The sequence below is a fragment of the Rana temporaria genome, chromosome 6 (genome assembly GCF_905171775.1).
Source record: "Rana temporaria chromosome 6, aRanTem1.1, whole genome shotgun sequence".
Classification (NCBI taxonomy): domain Eukaryota; kingdom Metazoa; phylum Chordata; class Amphibia; order Anura; family Ranidae; genus Rana; species Rana temporaria.
The window spans coordinates 123788873-123806881 of NC_053494.1; the positions used below are offsets into that span (position 1 = coordinate 123788873).

The 18009-nt window shown below is 40.4% G+C and overlaps 1 protein-coding gene across 6 annotated transcripts in view; it reads left to right on the forward strand.

The window, feature by feature from the left end:
• ADAM23 (ADAM metallopeptidase domain 23) overlaps window positions 1-18009 on the forward strand; it is a 293859-nt gene that overhangs the window by 36977 nt on the left and 238873 nt on the right. The window lies entirely within an intron of this gene.

Genomic DNA, 18009 nt, shown 5'->3' on the forward strand with positions numbered 1-18009 from the left:
TTTGCCTTTAGTAAATATACCCCTGTGTGTGTGTTATTAGAGTACCAATTCAAAAATAATGCTGTTTTAGTTAATACAAATGTGATTTAAAGGGTCATTGTAATCATTTAATGAAGATTTTTCTTTTGTTTGTTCACTTTGCTACATTATAATTGAAAGACAAAAAACAAAAGTTTTCGATGTGACCGATTTAAAATTTATCGAATCGAACATATCGAATTAAAAAAAATCTGTAAATTCGAGGGAAAATTCAAACAAAATTCTGAATACTAATTCCGAATCTGAATTCCGAATACGAATCCAAATACAAATTGAACGAATCAACCGAATTTAACTAAACAAAGTAACTAGATTAATGAATCAAACCAAAACTAAATACATTTTTTCTTCATGCACATGTCTACAATGCAGTTTTTTTTGCTTTAAGTTCCACCTACTTGCAGGGTTTTCAGGCTGATTGTATTTGTATTTTATTTTAATGGCATTGCACACTATTAATGTTTCTTTGTTCAATCAAACTTCTGATTGGAACAAGAAATAAATTGCTACAATAAATGCCATTTACAATTTTCATTGACGCTCTAATAGACATTGAGTTAGAAAACTAAAAAAAACTTTTATACTATACAATATGCAATAGAAAACAAATAAAATGTCTCCATCCTGCAAAATAAAAACTCAGTACAGGGAGTGCAGAATTATTAGGCAAATGAGCATTTTGACCACATCATCCTCTTTATGCATGTTGTCTTACTCCAAGCTGTATAGGCTCGAAAGCCTACTACCAATTAAGCATATTAGGTAATGTACATCTCTGTAATGAGAAGGTGTGTGGTCTAATGACATCAACACCCTATATCAGGTGTGCATAATTATTAGGCAACTTCCTTTCCTTTGGCAAAATGGGTCAAAAGAAGGACTTGACAGGCTCAGAAAAGTCAAAAATAGTGAGATATCTTGCAGAGGGATGCAGCACTCTTAAAATTGCAAAGCTTCTGAAGCGTGATCATCGAACAATCAAGCGTTTCATTCAAAATAGTCAACAGGGTCGCAAGAAGCGTGTGGAAAAACCAAGGCGCAAAATAACTGCCCATGAACTGAGAAAAGTCAAGCGTGCAGCTGCCAAGATGCCACTTGCCACCAGTTTGGCCATATTTCAGAGCTGCAACATCACTGGAGTGCCCAAAAGCACAAGGTGTTCCATACTCAGAGACATGGCCAAGGTAAGAAAGGCTGAAAGACGACCACCACTGAACAAGACACACAAGCTGAAACGTCAAGACTGGGCCAAGAAATATCTCAAGACTAATTTTTCTAAGGTTTTATGGACTGATGAAATGAGAGTGAGTCTTGATGGGCCAGATGGAAGAGCCCGTGGCTGGATTGGTAAAGGGCAGAGAGCTCCAGTCCGACTCAGACACCAGCAAGGTGGAGGTGGAGTACTGGTTTGGGCTGGTATCATCAAAGATGAGCTTGTGGGGCCTTTTCGGGTTGAGGATGGAGTCAAGCTCAACTCCCAGTCCTACTGCCAGTTTCTGGAAGACACCTTCTTCAAGCAGTGGTACAGGAAGAAGTCTGCATCCTTCAAGAAAAACATGATTTTCATGCAGGACAATGCTCCATCACACGCGTCCAAGTACTCCACAGCGTGGCTGGCAAGAAAGGGTATAAAAGAAGAAAAACTAATGACATGGCCTCCTTGTTCACCTGATCTGAACCCCATTGAGAACCTGTGGTCCATCATCAAATGTGAGATTTACAAGGAGGGAAAACAGTACACCTCTCTGAACAGTGTCTGGGAGGCTGCGGTTGCTGCTGCACGCAATGTTGATGGTGAACAGATCAAAACACTGACAGAATCCATGGATGGCAGGCTTTTGAGTGTCCTTGCAAAGAAAGGTGGCTATATTGGTCACTGATTTGTTTTTGTTTTGTTTTTGAATGTCAGAAATGTATATTTGTGAATGTTGAGATGTTATATTGGTTTCACTGGTAAAAATAAATAATTGAAATGGGTATATATTTGTTTTTTGTTAAGTTGCCTAATAATTATGCACAGTAATAGTCACCTGCACACACAGATATCCCCCTAAAATAGCTAAAACTAAAAACAAACTAAAAACTACTTCCAAAAATATTCAGCTTTGATATTAATGAGTTTTTTGGGTTCATTGAGAACATGGTTGTTGTTCAATAATAAAATTAATCCTCAAAAATACAACTTGCCTAATAATTCTGCACTCCCTGTAAGCTTTTTTTTTTATATTAGACCTTTTGAAATATTTTTTTTTTTTTTTTCAAATCGGCCTGAATAGTATGGGAAGCAAGACAGCTTTTGTGTAAGATATGAGAATTGCTCAGCACTGCCAGTGAGAACCTAAAGTAGATTGTACATGCTGTAGAAAATCTGTTAAACCAAAATGTTTAAATTTTTTTTTAAAAATCACCAGCATGTGGAAGATCAACATTTGATCATTCAGACTGAAGTTCAAAGACCCTTCTGGAAAGCTCATATAAAGATCAGCCAAGTGGTGTGCTGCACTAATAAATCATATAGTTCCACTTGCCTGACATCATAGTGAGATTGAGCTCATCTGATCTTTCATCTATTCACTCTTCTCAAGGGTTATTTGATCTCTTACCAGCTGCTACTTAGTCCTACAACCCCATTCATAGGCCTAAGAAGGACCCATTTGTCATCAGATGTTGGGGATGAAAGCCAGATGTACATATAAACTCCAGTAAAGGCTTTGCTTTGAATAGGGCCTGCGGTGGAGTTCCACAGTGGGTCAGGTACCTGCAGATTTCCTACATTGCGGAGTTGGCTGAAGTGAACTGTCACTGTAACTGTTACCCAGCTCTTGTTCATATGATCAGTAACAGTTCTACTGTAATGCTGTAGGTAGTAGCCTGAGACCGATAACTTTACTGCATTTTGTGCATATAATTAACTCTGTGTTTTTTAAGTGCTCTGTTCTGGCAAATTAGAATCCTCATTTCTAAATGCCCTAGCAAGCCTAAACTGAAGTGCTACACTTAATCAGGTGCCGTGCAGTATATAATATCACTGGATGGTGTGAGAACACTGGATGGGACATGTTAGACAAATAAAGTTAATAAAATAGCAACAAACATAAAATCAGAAGGAAATTAATAGTTGAGGAGAGAAGGAGACTTAGGGCCAGATTCACAGCGGAGATACGACGGAGTATCTCAGATACTCCGTCGTATCTCTCAGAGAATCTATGCGACTGATTCATAGAATCAGTTACGCATAGATAGCCCTAAGATCCATCCGACAGGTGTAATTGTTTTACACTGTCGGATCTTAGGATGCAGTACCGCGGCCGCCGCTGGGGGGAGTTTGCGTCGTATTCCAGCGTCGGGTATGCAAATTAGCAGTTACGGCGATCCACGACGGATTTTCGCATTCGGTACGTCGTCGCTAGTATAGTTTCCTGTCGCAATTTTAGGCGTCGTTTGACCTGCCCTAACTTTAGACAGTACACGTATGTGCTGTTTAAAGTATGGCCGTCGTTACCGCGTCGAAATGTACATTTTTTTTTGTATTGCGTAAAACGTCCGGGAATATGAAAGTACGCTACGCACGTCGCATGTCGTCGCGGTTCTAAAAAATTACGTCACTTCGCGCAAAGCACGGTGGGAATTTCGAAACGGAGCATGCGCAGTAGGTCCGGCGCAGGAGCGCGCCTAATTTAAATGGTACACGCCCATTTGAATTACGCGGGCTTACGCCGGAGGCTGCCAGCGTAGGTTTTCATTGCAAGTGCTTTGTGAATCAGGCACTTGCGATGAAAACTTGCAGCGGTGTAACGTATCTACGATACATTACGTCGCCGCTAGTCTACGTGAATCTGGCCCTAAGAAGTTAATTAGGGCTTATTAGAGAAAACTAACGGTTAATACGGGATTAAACAGAGAAACTTTTGTAAATTTTTCGATTGCTTTACCTGACATAATCTGCAGATCTATATTTGCCCTTTGATCTGCAGATGAATGAATAGAATGATACAAATGTAACAATATGTATTTTGTTTCTTTGTATAATCCCAGAGCAGTGTTGTTTTTTTAAACACTGATTCAAGCTGATTTTTTTGACAGCTAGAGCTGCCCACTTAATTTCTGAGTACAGTAAAACCTTGGATTGCATGCATAATTTGTTCCACAAACATGATTGTAATCCTAATCCAAAGCACTCTTATATCAAAGCAAATTTTCCCATAAGAAATAATGGAAACTCAGATAATTCATTCCACAATCATAAGTCCTTTAGTTTATAGTCCATATAAAAAGATTTTAGCAATGTGATAGGTTGTGTAACCACAACATGTCCATCCACAAATGGAAGCCTCCACAAGGTCATTAGAAGCAAAATCCAGCAGGAGCTACAGAGTATAAAAGAGAAGAGAGGCGCCTCTAATGCCCCATATAGACGGTCATTTTTTGTGATGAAAAAAAAATGACGTTTGAAGTGATGAAAAAAAACGACATTTTTGAAACTTCATTTTCAAAAACGATGTAGCATACACACCATCATTTTGAAAAATGATGAACAAAGTGACGGCACTCTAAAGGGGAAGTTCTATTCGCCTTGAGGCTGCTTTTAGCTGGTTACTTGTTAGTAAAAGATGATTCGTGCTTTTTTGTCTGTTACAGCGTGATGAATGTGCTTACTCCATTATGAATGGTAGTTTTACCTCCCGTCTCAAAACTTGCTTCTGGGCATGTGCGGGTTTAAAAACGTCGTTTTGCCCACACACTATCATTTTCATTGACACAAAAAATGACATTTTGAAAAACGACACAAAAAATTCGAGCATGTTCGAATTTTTTTTTTGTCATTTTTCAGAAGACATAAAATGACATTTTGCCCACACACGATCATTTTAATTGACATTTTTAAAAATGTCATTTTATTTCATCACAAAAAATGACCGTCTGTACGCGGCATAAGTGTAGCAATATGGTTACATTTAATGAGGAAAAAAATTTAGCAACTCAAATGGTTGATGAATAAAAGAGGCCCATCTTAGTATGCAGACATCCGGGGTAAAGCTGTCCACATAGACTGTCCTCTGCACCGCAGGCTCTTACTGCTGTCAGTCTGCAATCGTGACCGGGAAGACTACCCAGCAGTTGAGTGTTCTGAAAGCGAGGCTTGATCTATGGGGACAGCTTTACCCCAGATGCCTGCATACTTAGATATGCCTCTTTAATTCATCAACCATGTGAGTTGCTAAATGTTGTACCTTCATTAAATGTAACCATATTGCTACACTTAGAGGCTCTTTTTTAACACTCAGGTGTGACATGACGTTACTCTTATATCAAGACATCGCTTGTATAACAAGTCAAAATGTATTTAAAAATTTTGCTTGTCTTGCAAAATGCTCTCAAACCAAGTTACTCTCAAACCAAGGTTTTACTGTACATTTCAATGCCAGCTATGATTAATCACAGCTGACAATTATAGTATACTTGGAATGGGGTGTCCCAGAGACATCTGTACAATGATAAAGGTGAAAGTTTTTTTTGGGCATGAAAAGCATGCCCAAAGTCTGCACCTAGTTAAGAAAGGGATAGACAGTTTTACACTCACCTCGTGTTCTGGTCACAATGGCAACATTTTGGATTCCCTAACAGTTTCTGATTAGGGGATAATGGTCACTAAGCAAAAAAGAGCGCATCTTCACAGTGGGAACCCTTCCCTACTTTCTAAAACTATAAACGTACTTAACACCTTCCCATACGGCCTATAGCAAAATGACGTCTGACCGGTGACTTTGCCATCCTGGCTGGACTTCATATGAAGTCCTTCTCATTGCGCTGCTTGTGCATGTCCCGGGGGCACACAGCATGGCGATCGGTGGTGAGCTGTGTTCCTTGGATACAGCGCATCACTGATCAGGGTAAAGAACCAATGGCGTAGGCTCTTTGCCATGTGATTAGCTGTGTCCAATCACGCCCAATCACACGTAAACAACTGCCGGTAATAGGCATTTCCTTATCTCAGTGCTGTCAGTGTCTGAGGAAAGGAAAGCCGATAATTGGATAAATCCTGCAATGTCTCCCCGCTGTGTGATCGAGCTGTCTTCTCGCTCGATTCACACAATGCTGAGTCCCGCCGAGCTCCGTTCCCTGCGATGTTACGACGTACGGGGGGGGAAGGGGAGATCGGCGCCAAATTCAAAAAAGTTAAAACACAGTACACACACAGTATACTGTAATCATACAGATTACAGTACTTTATGAAATAAATACACACCTTCTTTGTCCCTAGTGGTCCGTCCAGTGTCCTGCATGCACTTTTATATAATAAAAACAGTTCTTTCTGCCTGGAAACTGTAGATTGTCTATAGCAACCAAAAAGTGTCCCTTTATGTCAAAAGTGCCTTTAGAATAGTTAGAAAACAGTGATAATTAATTAGAATCACTTGCAGAATTGAGCGATAGTGATTTGTGGGGAAATTCGTCATCAAACACAAAGTCTAATGACAGGGACAATTCTGCAACTGAGCAAATTTCAGTGTTTTTGATTTGATTACATTATTGAATAATTTTTATTATTATTATATTATTATTATTTGTTATAATTATTTATTATATTATAATTTATGATTTTGTGTTTCAAACTTTATCATACCTGGGATGTCTACTAGACTCTTGTTTGGTAAAAATTAAGTGAGTTATTCCTAGGAATTACAGGCCTACAATATAAAATGCCAAATTTCCATGCAAAATAATGGTACCGCTTTCAGCACCTAAAATCTGAAAGAATCATACCGCCAGGGAGGTTAATGTCGCCTCATCAGTGCCCATCAGGGCAGCCTCATCAGTGCCACCTCCTCAGTGCCCATCAATGCAGCCTCCTCAGTGCCCATCAATCCAGCCTCTTTAGTTCCCATCAATGCAGCCCATCAGTGTTGATCAGTACAGCCTATCAGTGCTCATCAGTGCAGCCTCATCAGCGCACATAATTGAAGAATAAAAATTGCTTATTTGCAAAATTGTATAACAGAAACGAAGAAGGTTTTTTTTTTTTTTTTTTGTTTGTTTAGCAAAAAATAAAAAACCCAGTGGTGATTAAATATCACCAAAAGCATTATTTGTATGAAAAAAATTATAAAAATGTCAATTGTTGCATGACTGCGCAATTGGCATTTACAATGCGGCAAAGCTGAAAGCTGAAAATTGGCCTGGGCAGGAAGGGGGTGAAACTGGCCGGTATTGAAGTGATTAAATCTATTTAATTTATATACAATTTTCCTGTCATTGTTATGTACATTAATATCATATAAAGATGTCAAGATAAGTATAACTTTTACAAAAACTTACCCCTGAGCTATTCCTAATAACATATGTTGGATTGGTGGCCCTTGATGGGCATACTTCACCATTCAGAAATTGATCAGAATGGGACCCATAGTGATGGTCAAATGTAGAGAATTGTATGACTACGTCATTCAGACCTATGAGCACAGCATATGGCAAAGACAATTCATACACCCCCAACTTCCATTTAGACGTGACCAAATACCAAGAGCTGTACATATAAAGATAGGGCCACAGTCCTCTCATGAGTAGCTCAACTGTAAAAGAGTACCATAAAATGTGACAAAGCACTTCTGTTATGTGTAGAATGACCCAACAGATGTATTGTCATTGTTAATGTGTATTAATTTTCAATGCAACACATAAGGCCCAAAGTATGCTGACTGAATAGTGCCAGAACATTACAATACCCCCAAAAATACTCTAAAAAAAGTAAATGCCTAAAGCATTTAGGTTAGAGTAAAAAATTGGGACTACTTTTTTCAATGAAAATTATTGTAATCCACAAAAAAAAGTAAAAACAAAAAAAAGTTTTTTGATGGACTATATTTTGCAAAGCCAATGTGGCAGTGGATCAAAACAAAATTATTTTAGTAGATTCTGGTGTTAGCAACAATACCACATACTGTATAGGGATGCTAATAATTGCCAGCAAATTTGATAAGGTGATAAACCTCTAAAATGCATTTTGGCTTTTATTGGTCAGTTTTACCATTCCTGGCATTTTGGTTCTATACTGGGTTTTGAGGCCTCCTACAGTACTGAAACATTATAATCTATTTAAAAAGTTATTAATGAGTTAGACTAATAAAATGAAACCTTTATTGTTCATAGAAATAATTGGAACGAGGCCTTACCCAACCCTAAACCAATTGCTAATGCTACTCTAAGCCTTGTCTTAACCTTACCATAACCTTATTCTAACTTAATTTTAACTTTTAAAACTAATGCCACGTACACACGATCGGACATTCAGACATCAAAACCATGGATTTTTTTCAGACGGATCGTTCGCTTAAACTTGTCTTGCATACACAAGGTCTCACAAATGTCGGAAATTCGGAACGTCAAGAACACTATAACGAGCCGAGAAAAATGAAGTTCAATGATTCCGAGCATGTGTCGAATTGATTCAGAGCATGCGTAGGATTTTTGTGCATCGGAATTGACTACAGACGATTGGAATTTCCGACAAGAACTTTTGTTGTCGGGAAAATTGACGGAAATTCCGACAGCAAATGTCCGATGGAGCATACACACGGTCAGATTTTCCGACAACAAGCACACATCGAACATTTGTGGTTGGAAACCGTGTGTACGCGGCATTAAATTATGCATGAACATGCTTGCCAAGCCTGTGAAATATATTTTAGAAATGCATATAAACAATAACAAAACGATCTACTAAATTCATTGTTTATTTAAAAAAGGCACTTGATGATGATCATGATGACAAATGATGTTAGAACGTTACAAGAACATTCATCTTAGGATGAGAAGGTAGACCTGCATAAAAACAGGTCATCTGATAGAAAACGTTTTTACAAAAATTCAGGTCTGTAGATTCATATAGCGACAGTCATCTATGCAAGATCTTTTGTGCAATCGACACAAGGAAGGTATAAATTAACATGTATTGATGGACATTTTACAGTTATAAGTATTTCAATCAGTTGAGTTAAATGGCATAATGCAGGCCCACTGCTACACTACATTTGCAACAAACAGATTCTATTAAAAATGCAGCAAACACATGGCTTTATCAGTATGAACAAGCCCTTAGACAAACAAATCCTTTTTTTCATCTCTGGGTAGCCTATCCCTCTATCCCTACACCTTCAACTATAACGTCAATATCTGAATCGCATGTGACTCCAGAAATTGCATTATGAGCATAAGAAGAGCTAGCAGAACAGCTGCATCTCAGTCCAGTCTGCAATGCTGGACAAATTCAAAAGCGGAAAAATGCCACCTAAATGGATGATGAGTAAAAGTATTTTTGTTTTACTAAATTCTTTTTGTTGGCCTTTTCTCTCAGTCTTCATACAAAAAGTTGGAAAAAAGGACCATATGAAAAATGATTGGTGTAGGGAAAAAGGCACACACAATTCATACCAATGCAGAGTGCGGGGTGCCAGAGTACTGTGTTTGTATAGAGAAGAGGTTTCACTTTTCCCAGAGTTTTGCCATCCTGGATTGGGGTCTGGAGCTTGAAGGCTTCAAATTGTCCTGGGTGGGTCGAAGCCTTTAATCCTGTGTCCAGATCATATTAGAGATCTGCAGGTTGTGTTATAAGCAGGGATCTTAACATAGCTAAGGATACCGTCAGGAGGGAGCTGTGTGCACCAGCGAGGATGGATGTGCGTTCTTGCCAGGAAACTGCACTCCATGTTAAAGGGATTCCTTGCCCATAGGCCCAAGGGAGGTGAGGCGGCTATGCGAGTCTGGGGGACTGAGAAAGCCGGGACAACTAGGCAAGTCCAGGGGAATAAGGGGGAATCTGTAAGTTTTAGAGGAGTGAAACAACCTTGGATATCAGGAGAACCCCTACTAAGAGACCAGGTAATGGGCCATGCTGCAGGGAGAAAGTGCATGTTTGCAATGACCAGGCTGACACCTGAAATTACAGTGGCAGCAGCAAGTAAACCCATTGTGTCATGGACTTAGGGTTCTATAACTGTAGGCTCAGTGAGTCAAGAGAACAAAGAGAACTGGGTGATATGGTCATAAGGACCAGTGAGAAGAGCAGTAGAAAGCAGCTTGTCCTTTTTTGTTCCTATTTTTGATGTTGAAATTTCCCTGCACAGGCAACATCATTTATAGAACTTTAATTTCTTTTAAAAAAAATGACTTCCTATGGTGTCACATGGAGAAGAGGAGGAGCCAAGAGCACTGGCGGAGGACCCCAGAAGAGGAAGATTAGGGCTGCTCTGTGCTTAACCTTTGCACAGAGCAGGTAACTGACATGCTTGTTATTACAAAAAATAGCTTTGCAATCACTTTAATAAGATTCTAAGTACAAACTTCTACTTGTACTTCATTTATGACAGTGACACATTTAAAGTGAGGTAGACCAGGTCTAGCAGTCCAGGTGATCAGCTATCAGGATCCCATGACTGGCTCCACAGGCAAGTGGCAAAAGAGTCTCTGATCTAGGCACACAAGCTGTAGGCACAGGACCACCCCACTTCAGGCTCAGCACTGTCCGGATTAACAGTGGAGAATGTGGCACCTGATGACAAATCACATGCCCGGTCAGTGACATCATGCCACATTAGTCTCATGAGGCGCATTCTCTCTGAGCACATAATTGTGGGAGAGAGAGCAACTTGCACCTCTTGGGTTTTTCCAGGAGGCCAGGACCTTTTGGGAGCCTACGAGTTTTTGGGAATTTAGAGAATTGATGGACAAAGAATTAAAGGAGCCTGTGGCTGCATCTAAGCATGGTAAGTAAAGAGGCGCTCTGCTACAGTCGCTCTATTGATGCATTACTTGAAAAACTGGACACCAGTAACAGGTTTATGCAAAGATAAGATCTACCCTAAATAACCCTATCACACTTCCCCATTTTAATCAAAGTTATCTAAAGTGAAGTCAATGGGCCAGATTCTCAAAAGAGATACACCGTTGTATCTCTGTTTCTGAGCCCGGGTATCTATGCGAGTGATTCTTAGAATCATTTACGCATAGATACGGCGTAGATCCGACTGGCGTAAGTCACTTACACCGTCGGATCTTAGATGTAATTCCACGCTGGCCGCTAGATGGCGTTTACCACGATTTCTCATTTGTTTATGCAAATAAGCCTGATACGCCGATTGCCTCGTCGTCGTTTACGTCGTTTCCGTAAGCGTAAACTTACCCCTGCTATATGAGGGGTAAGTTTACGAAGGTCCGTCGTATGCCATGTTAAGTATGGTGTCGGGACAGCGTCGTCTTTTTCCGTCGTTTACGTCGGTTTACCAAGTCGTTCGCAAATAGGGCTTTACGTAAATGACGCTCACGTCGTCTTCATTGACGTTTTCTGTCATGAGCTGGAGCATGCGCACTGGGCTATTTTTACGGCTGGCGCATGCGCAGTTCGATCGGCGCGGGGGCGCGCTTAATTTAAATACAAGCCGCCCCCTTTGAATTACGCGGCCATACGCCGGGCCATTTACACTACGCCGCCGCAAATTACGGAGCAAGTGCTTTGAGAATACGGCACTTGCTCCAGTAAATTGCGGCGGCGTGGTGTAAATGGCTTACGCTACGCCGCCGCGGATTCTACGAGAATCTGGCCCAATGAGTCAGTATTATATTAATCTCTACCATCTAGTATTTTTCTTTCACTTTTTGTGAATGTATACATGCGGCAAAGTCATTTTGTTTTTAATATTTGTTTTTTCATTTTGAATAAATCAGCAGTGTTTTATCGAATACTGTAAAACTGTGGGGCCGCTGTGCTGAATTCCTTTTCCCTTTCTTGTCATTGCTGTACAGCACAAAGAACTACTTACTTTTTCAGTCACTAGAGGTTCCTGTTGTGGAAGATAAGGCAAAGGAGAGTGTTTATCATATTTGAATTAAAATAGAGTTTCAGCTTCAGCAGATCCTTTGGATGGTGCCCCAGTCCTGGCCCATGTTTGCTGGCTGATTGGACAGTGTGGATTTTCTTATCATTTGTTGATTCCTCATGCATTTCTTTAGGTCAAGAATGTCATGAATGTTGAACTGGAAAACAAAAAATGAATTATTTTTACACTGTATGAAATCTCTGATCATGTTCAGAGGTTCAATTTGGAGGAATATTGGGCCAGATTCACGTAGCCCGGGTGCAACGTAACTTAAACGATTTAAGTTACACCGCCGCAAATTTCCAAAGTTAGTGCCCGATCCACAAAGCACTTACCTGGAAATTTGCGGCGGTGTATCCTAAATCCGTCCGGCCCAATTGAATGGGGCGAGTCCCATTTAAATTAGGCGCGCTCCCGCACCGGTTGTACTGCGCATGCTCCGTCGGGTAAATTACCTGACGTGCATTGCGCTAAATGACGTCGCACCGACGTCATTTGCTTAGACGTTAACGTAAATGGCGTCCAGCGCCATTCACGGACATCTTACGCAAACGACGTTGATTTTTAAATTTCGACGCGGGAACGACGGCCATACTTAACATGGCTTAAGACAACTAGGGCTCAGCCCTAGTTTTACACGACGTAACTCGACGGAAACGACGTAGAGTTAGATCGACGGGCCGTTCGGACGTTCGGGGATCGCCGTAAGTATTCATTTGCATATTCTATGCTGGCCGCAATGGCTACGCCACCTAGCGGCCGGCCTAGAATTGCATCCTTAAGATCCGACAGTGTAATTCAATTACACCTGTCGGATCTTAGGGCTAGCTATGCATAACTGATTCTATGAAGAATCAGTGCCAGCTCTTTTTTTAATTATTATTATTATTATTATTATTATTATTATTATTATTATTATTATTATTATTATTATTATCATCACAGGGCTTTACTCCGCATTTTAGGGCTGCAGTAAGCAAGGCATTTAATGTGACAGATATTACATTATATTTCTTGTTTATTTACAGGACTCACTTTGTATGGGGCAGAAGATTGTATCAACATCCTGATTCCCCGCATTCTTTATATTGATTTTAGCAAAGAATAATTCATTTTTCAATAACGATTGTATGTTTAATTATCTAAAAGAAGTCTATTTTGTATGCCAATTTTGTGAAAAAAGAAAGGGAATTAGTTGTGGATGGAATACGAGTTGGATAGCTAGATAGATAGATAGATAGATAGATAGATAGATAGATAGATAGATAGATAGATAGATAGATAGATGACACTATCCCTACCTGTAACCCCATCCTCACCACTAACTTCATAATGTAAGCTTAAAAAATAAGTATGGGTTTGGGGGTTTTTCTCCCATCATGCTTACCTAGGTGGGTACAGCATTGGTCCGATGTTGCATCTGTCCCCGGCGCCTCTACACTGAGAACTGAGCGATCGCTCGGTTCTTACAGCTCTCCGAGCAGAGAGCTGCTGCCTGTCAATCAGCATCTCTCCGCTCTGCTCCTCAATGCTCACTGGAGCGCTGAGCTGTGGAGGGGTGGGGAGCGGCTCGCTCAGAGCCAGAGTAGGGTGTCAGTCTAAGCACCTGGCGGATCGCGACTTCCATTGCCGCAATGACGCAGTGCCTGGACTGATTCCTGTGACGTCAGCAGAGAGCAGAATTCAGTTGGCTCTCTGCTGAAAACGGGTCACAAGAGTGCAAAACAAATTGCACTCCTGTGACCTGTAGGAAATACCCAGCCAAACAAGCTCTGGCTGGACTTCTCCTTTTAAAATGTATTTAAACAAATATATATATATATATATATATATATATAAAAAAAAAATCCTTTTATTTTTAGATGAGGTAGGAAATGCTTTGCACACCAGATTTCCCTGCACTTCCTTTCTGAGAGATACAACACAAAATGAGAGTAAATGAGTAAATGAGATTAAAGGCATAGGATACAAAAATCGATACCAAAATCGGATGGAAAAATTCATACGATCGTTAGTACGGTGTTTCAACAGCCGATTTCTATTTTTTTCTGTCAAACAAAAGCTGGATGTGCAGACTATAAAAAAAATTTCGGATGTGAACTCATCGTCCAATTTTAATTTCATTAGTACGGTTTTCATACAAAAAAAATCGTAAGAGCAAGACCACGCATGCTCAGAAACAAAAGAATGCATAAAAAATTATTCAACACATTACGTCACTTCTGACATGTATTCTGGCATATGAAAAATTTTGCACGATGATTATGAATAAAGTCTGACAGCTGGGTCTTATGTTGGTATCCCTATTGCGAAAATCTCAACTTGCTGTCAGGACATAAACTAAATCAAAGCACTTTTTTTGAGTAAAGGGTTTAGACTGTGAGTGGTTTTATATTTTTATTTTTGTTGTCTGTGCCTCCCTGTCTTGTTGACGACCACACCCCCCATTTCTTCTAAAATGTTCTATTGACAGGAATAAGGGAAAATCTCTCCAATGAGGTCCCATACAGAAATAAAAAACCTGTATGAAATTTTTAACTTTTTACTACTTTCCAATATAAAAACAAATGTAAGCTGGAGTTAGGCATTACGTTTACCGTTAGCTGTCATTCCTTAACCACTTCTCGACCGCCTTACGACTATATACGGCAGCACTTTAAAGATGGATATCTCGGTAACGGCAGCAGCTGCTGCCACAACCGAGATATCCATCTTTAGGGTGAGCGGTCCTGTAAAAGATAACGGTGGTCTCCGCAGCGGATTCGCCGCGAGATCACCGTTATCGCCCCTCTGCCGCTTACCGGAGCCGTCGGTAGCGGCGGAGGCGATCGGGTGCTTCAGCCTGCTCTGTGGGGATACGAGTGAGGGCAAGATGGCCCCCAACTGTCCCCATAGCATTGCTGGGCGGAAGTGACGTCAAAACGTCAGTCCCGCCCAGCGTCTTAAAGAGACATTTTTTTGTTGTCAATTTTTTTTCAAATGACAAAATTTACATTTTTTTTTTTTGCATTCAAGTCTAAATATGAGATCTGAGGTCTTTTTGACCCCAGATCTCATATTTAAGAGGACCTGTCATGCTTTTTTCTATTACAAGGGATGTTTACAATTTTTAAGCGTGACATGTTGGGTATCATTTTACTCGGCGTAACATTATCTTTCACAATATATAAAAAAAAATTATTGCTGTCTTATTTTTTAATTCAAAAAAGTGAATTTTTTCCAAAAAAAGTGCGCTTGTAAGACCGCTGCGCAAATATGGTGTGACAAAAAGTATTGCAATGATCGCCATTTTATTCTCTAGGGTGTTAGAAAAAAAATATATAATGTTTGGGGGTTTTAAGTAATTTTCTAGCAAAAAAAAACGGTTTTAGTCTTGTAAACACCAAATCTGAAAAACACCCAAAGTAGAGAAGTGGTTAAAGGCGTTTGCCAATCAAAACAATGTACATTGCTGAACAGCAGAAGACTTCCCCTTTAGGACCAGATGTCTACTGTGTTACTTTTATAACATGTTTATTTTTGATCACTTGTTATTAAAAATAAATAAAAAATTGTACGTTTGCATAGCCACAATATCAGTGTGATTTAATAATACGAGGACAGGTCTTAAAGGACACTAAAAACAGTCCCTTTTACTCATCATAGGGTAGATCATATTATTAAACTGCAGGACAGTGCCTGACCCACGTTCTAAGGACTGGTTGCCATGACTGGTCATATATTAAGAGGATTGATCCTGTTACAGATCTCTAGGCCCAATTCTTATCTTGGGTACATTCACATGGCTAAACCTAATACACTATGTTCAAGACTACACTGGACTAGTAGAATTATTGCAGTGTCTATGTTACATCTTTTCAACACAACACTTAAAATAGCAAAGACAGCACATATAAACCTAGTAATAATTCACGAACATTAACTACTTGTAAGCAAATAAAGCATATTAAAGACGTTATAAAGTCAAAAAAGTGACTACCTCTCATAAATCTGTATAATGTATTTATAACTCTGACTAATCAATACTCACAATAATGCATTCTATCTCATAGCTTTATAAAACATTAAAAACCCAAAAGTTAATTACTTTACTCCTACCATAAAATGTGCTCACTTAAATGTCTTAAAGTGGAAGTCCATGCTAAAACTAAAATCCCTGCAACGATAGCGACCAACATTCTAACACTAACCTATCTAGCCCTGAATAGAAATAAAATAGTACCTTTTCTGCAGCTCTGATCCCACGCTGAGCTGTCAGCCGTGGCTTCGTTGTGTAGGCGGGTGCAGAGGACACAATTGGATTTAAGGGTTGAGCTGCTGGGTGTCATTTGGTCTGGGTGGTTGAAGACATCTTGGGACAGCTACTGTTTGAAAGATAATATTGCAGCCAGAGCTGCTTAAAAAAAAAACTTCTTGGGGGACACATATTCATATGGATTCATATTTCAGCCATACTTCTGGTGTTTTAGGTGTATGGAATGTTAGTATAAAGATAGAATTCAGGCACCGGTAATTATTCATAGGGGAGCACCGAATGGAAATTTTAGTGCCAAAACCAAAAATGAAGGATGCACTAGGCCGAAAACCGAAACCGATACTGAAAATGACAGTTTTAAAAAAAATATTTATATATATTTTTTTATATATTTTTATTATATTGAACTTTTTAATTAATATCATCAATTTAAATTAATATGAATTTATTGTTGGCCATTATTGGCACCTTTAGTGCAAGAAAGGTCAAGAAACATGCAGTTTGCAGTCTCTAACCATCTCTTGTATCATGTCCTCAGTCTCTAGCCATCTCCTGTATCATGTCTGCAATCTCTTGCCTAAAATTAAACACACTGCTAATAGTATTAGCAACATTTCATTCGGTGAACCTCTAGCAGACATAGTAAAGGAGATGGTCAAAGACCGCAGACATAGTACAGGAGATGATCAGAGACTGCAGACGTAGTACAGGAGATGATCAGAGACTGCAGACGTAGTACAGGAGATGATCAGAGACTGCAGACGTAGTACAGGAGATGGTCAGAGACCGCAGACATAGTACAGGAGATGGTCAGAGACCGCAGACATAGTACAGGAGATGATCAGAGACTGAAGGCATAGTACAGGAGACGATCAGAGACTGCAGACACAGTACAGGAGATGATCAGAGACCGCAGACATAGTACAGGAGATGTTCAGAGACTGCAGACATAATACAGGAGATCAATGCAGCCTTTTCAGTGCCTGTCATATGCAGCCCCTCCAGTGCCTGTCATATGCAGCCCCACCAGTGCCAGTCATATGCAGCCCCTCCAGTGCCTGTCATATGCAGCCCCACCAGTGCCTGTCACATGCAGCCCCACCAGTGCCTGTCATATGCAGCCCCACCAGTGCCCGTCATATGCAGCCCCACCAGTGCCCGTCATATGCAGCCCCACCAGTGCCCATCATATGCAGCTCCACCAGTGCCCATCATATGCAGCTCCACCAGTGCCAATCATATGCAGCTCCACCAGTGCCCATCATATGCAGCTCCACCAGTGCCCATCATATGCAGCTCCACCAGTGCCCATCATATGCAGCCCCACCAGTGTCCATCACATGCAGTTCCACCAGTGCCCATCACATGCAGCCCCACCAGTGTCCATCACATGCAGCTCCACCAGTGCCCAGCATATTCAGCCCCACAAGTGCCCATCATATGCAGCCCCACCAGTGCCCAACATATGTAGCCCCTCCAGTGCCCAGCAGCCCCACCAGTGCCCGTCATATGCAGCCCCACCTGTGCCCGCATCAGCGGCGATCTCCGTGTGTCACGGAGATGTAATTGATTTGCCCGGGCCTCAGTAACAATGTCTCGCCTCCTTTAATGATGTCAAGCTGATTCAATGTTCCACCATTGGATCACAGGAGGTGACACTGTTACTGCGGCTGGGCAATTCCGCTGCGTGCAACACAGAGATTGCGGCGAGGAGAAGAGGAGGGAGGAGCAACAAGAAGAAGTTTTCGGTCAAGAATTTTCGGCAGTCTAAATTTCGGTGCATTTAATACTTTTTTAATGAAAACGTAGTTGGATTAAACATTGTTTAAACATGGATTTTAAATA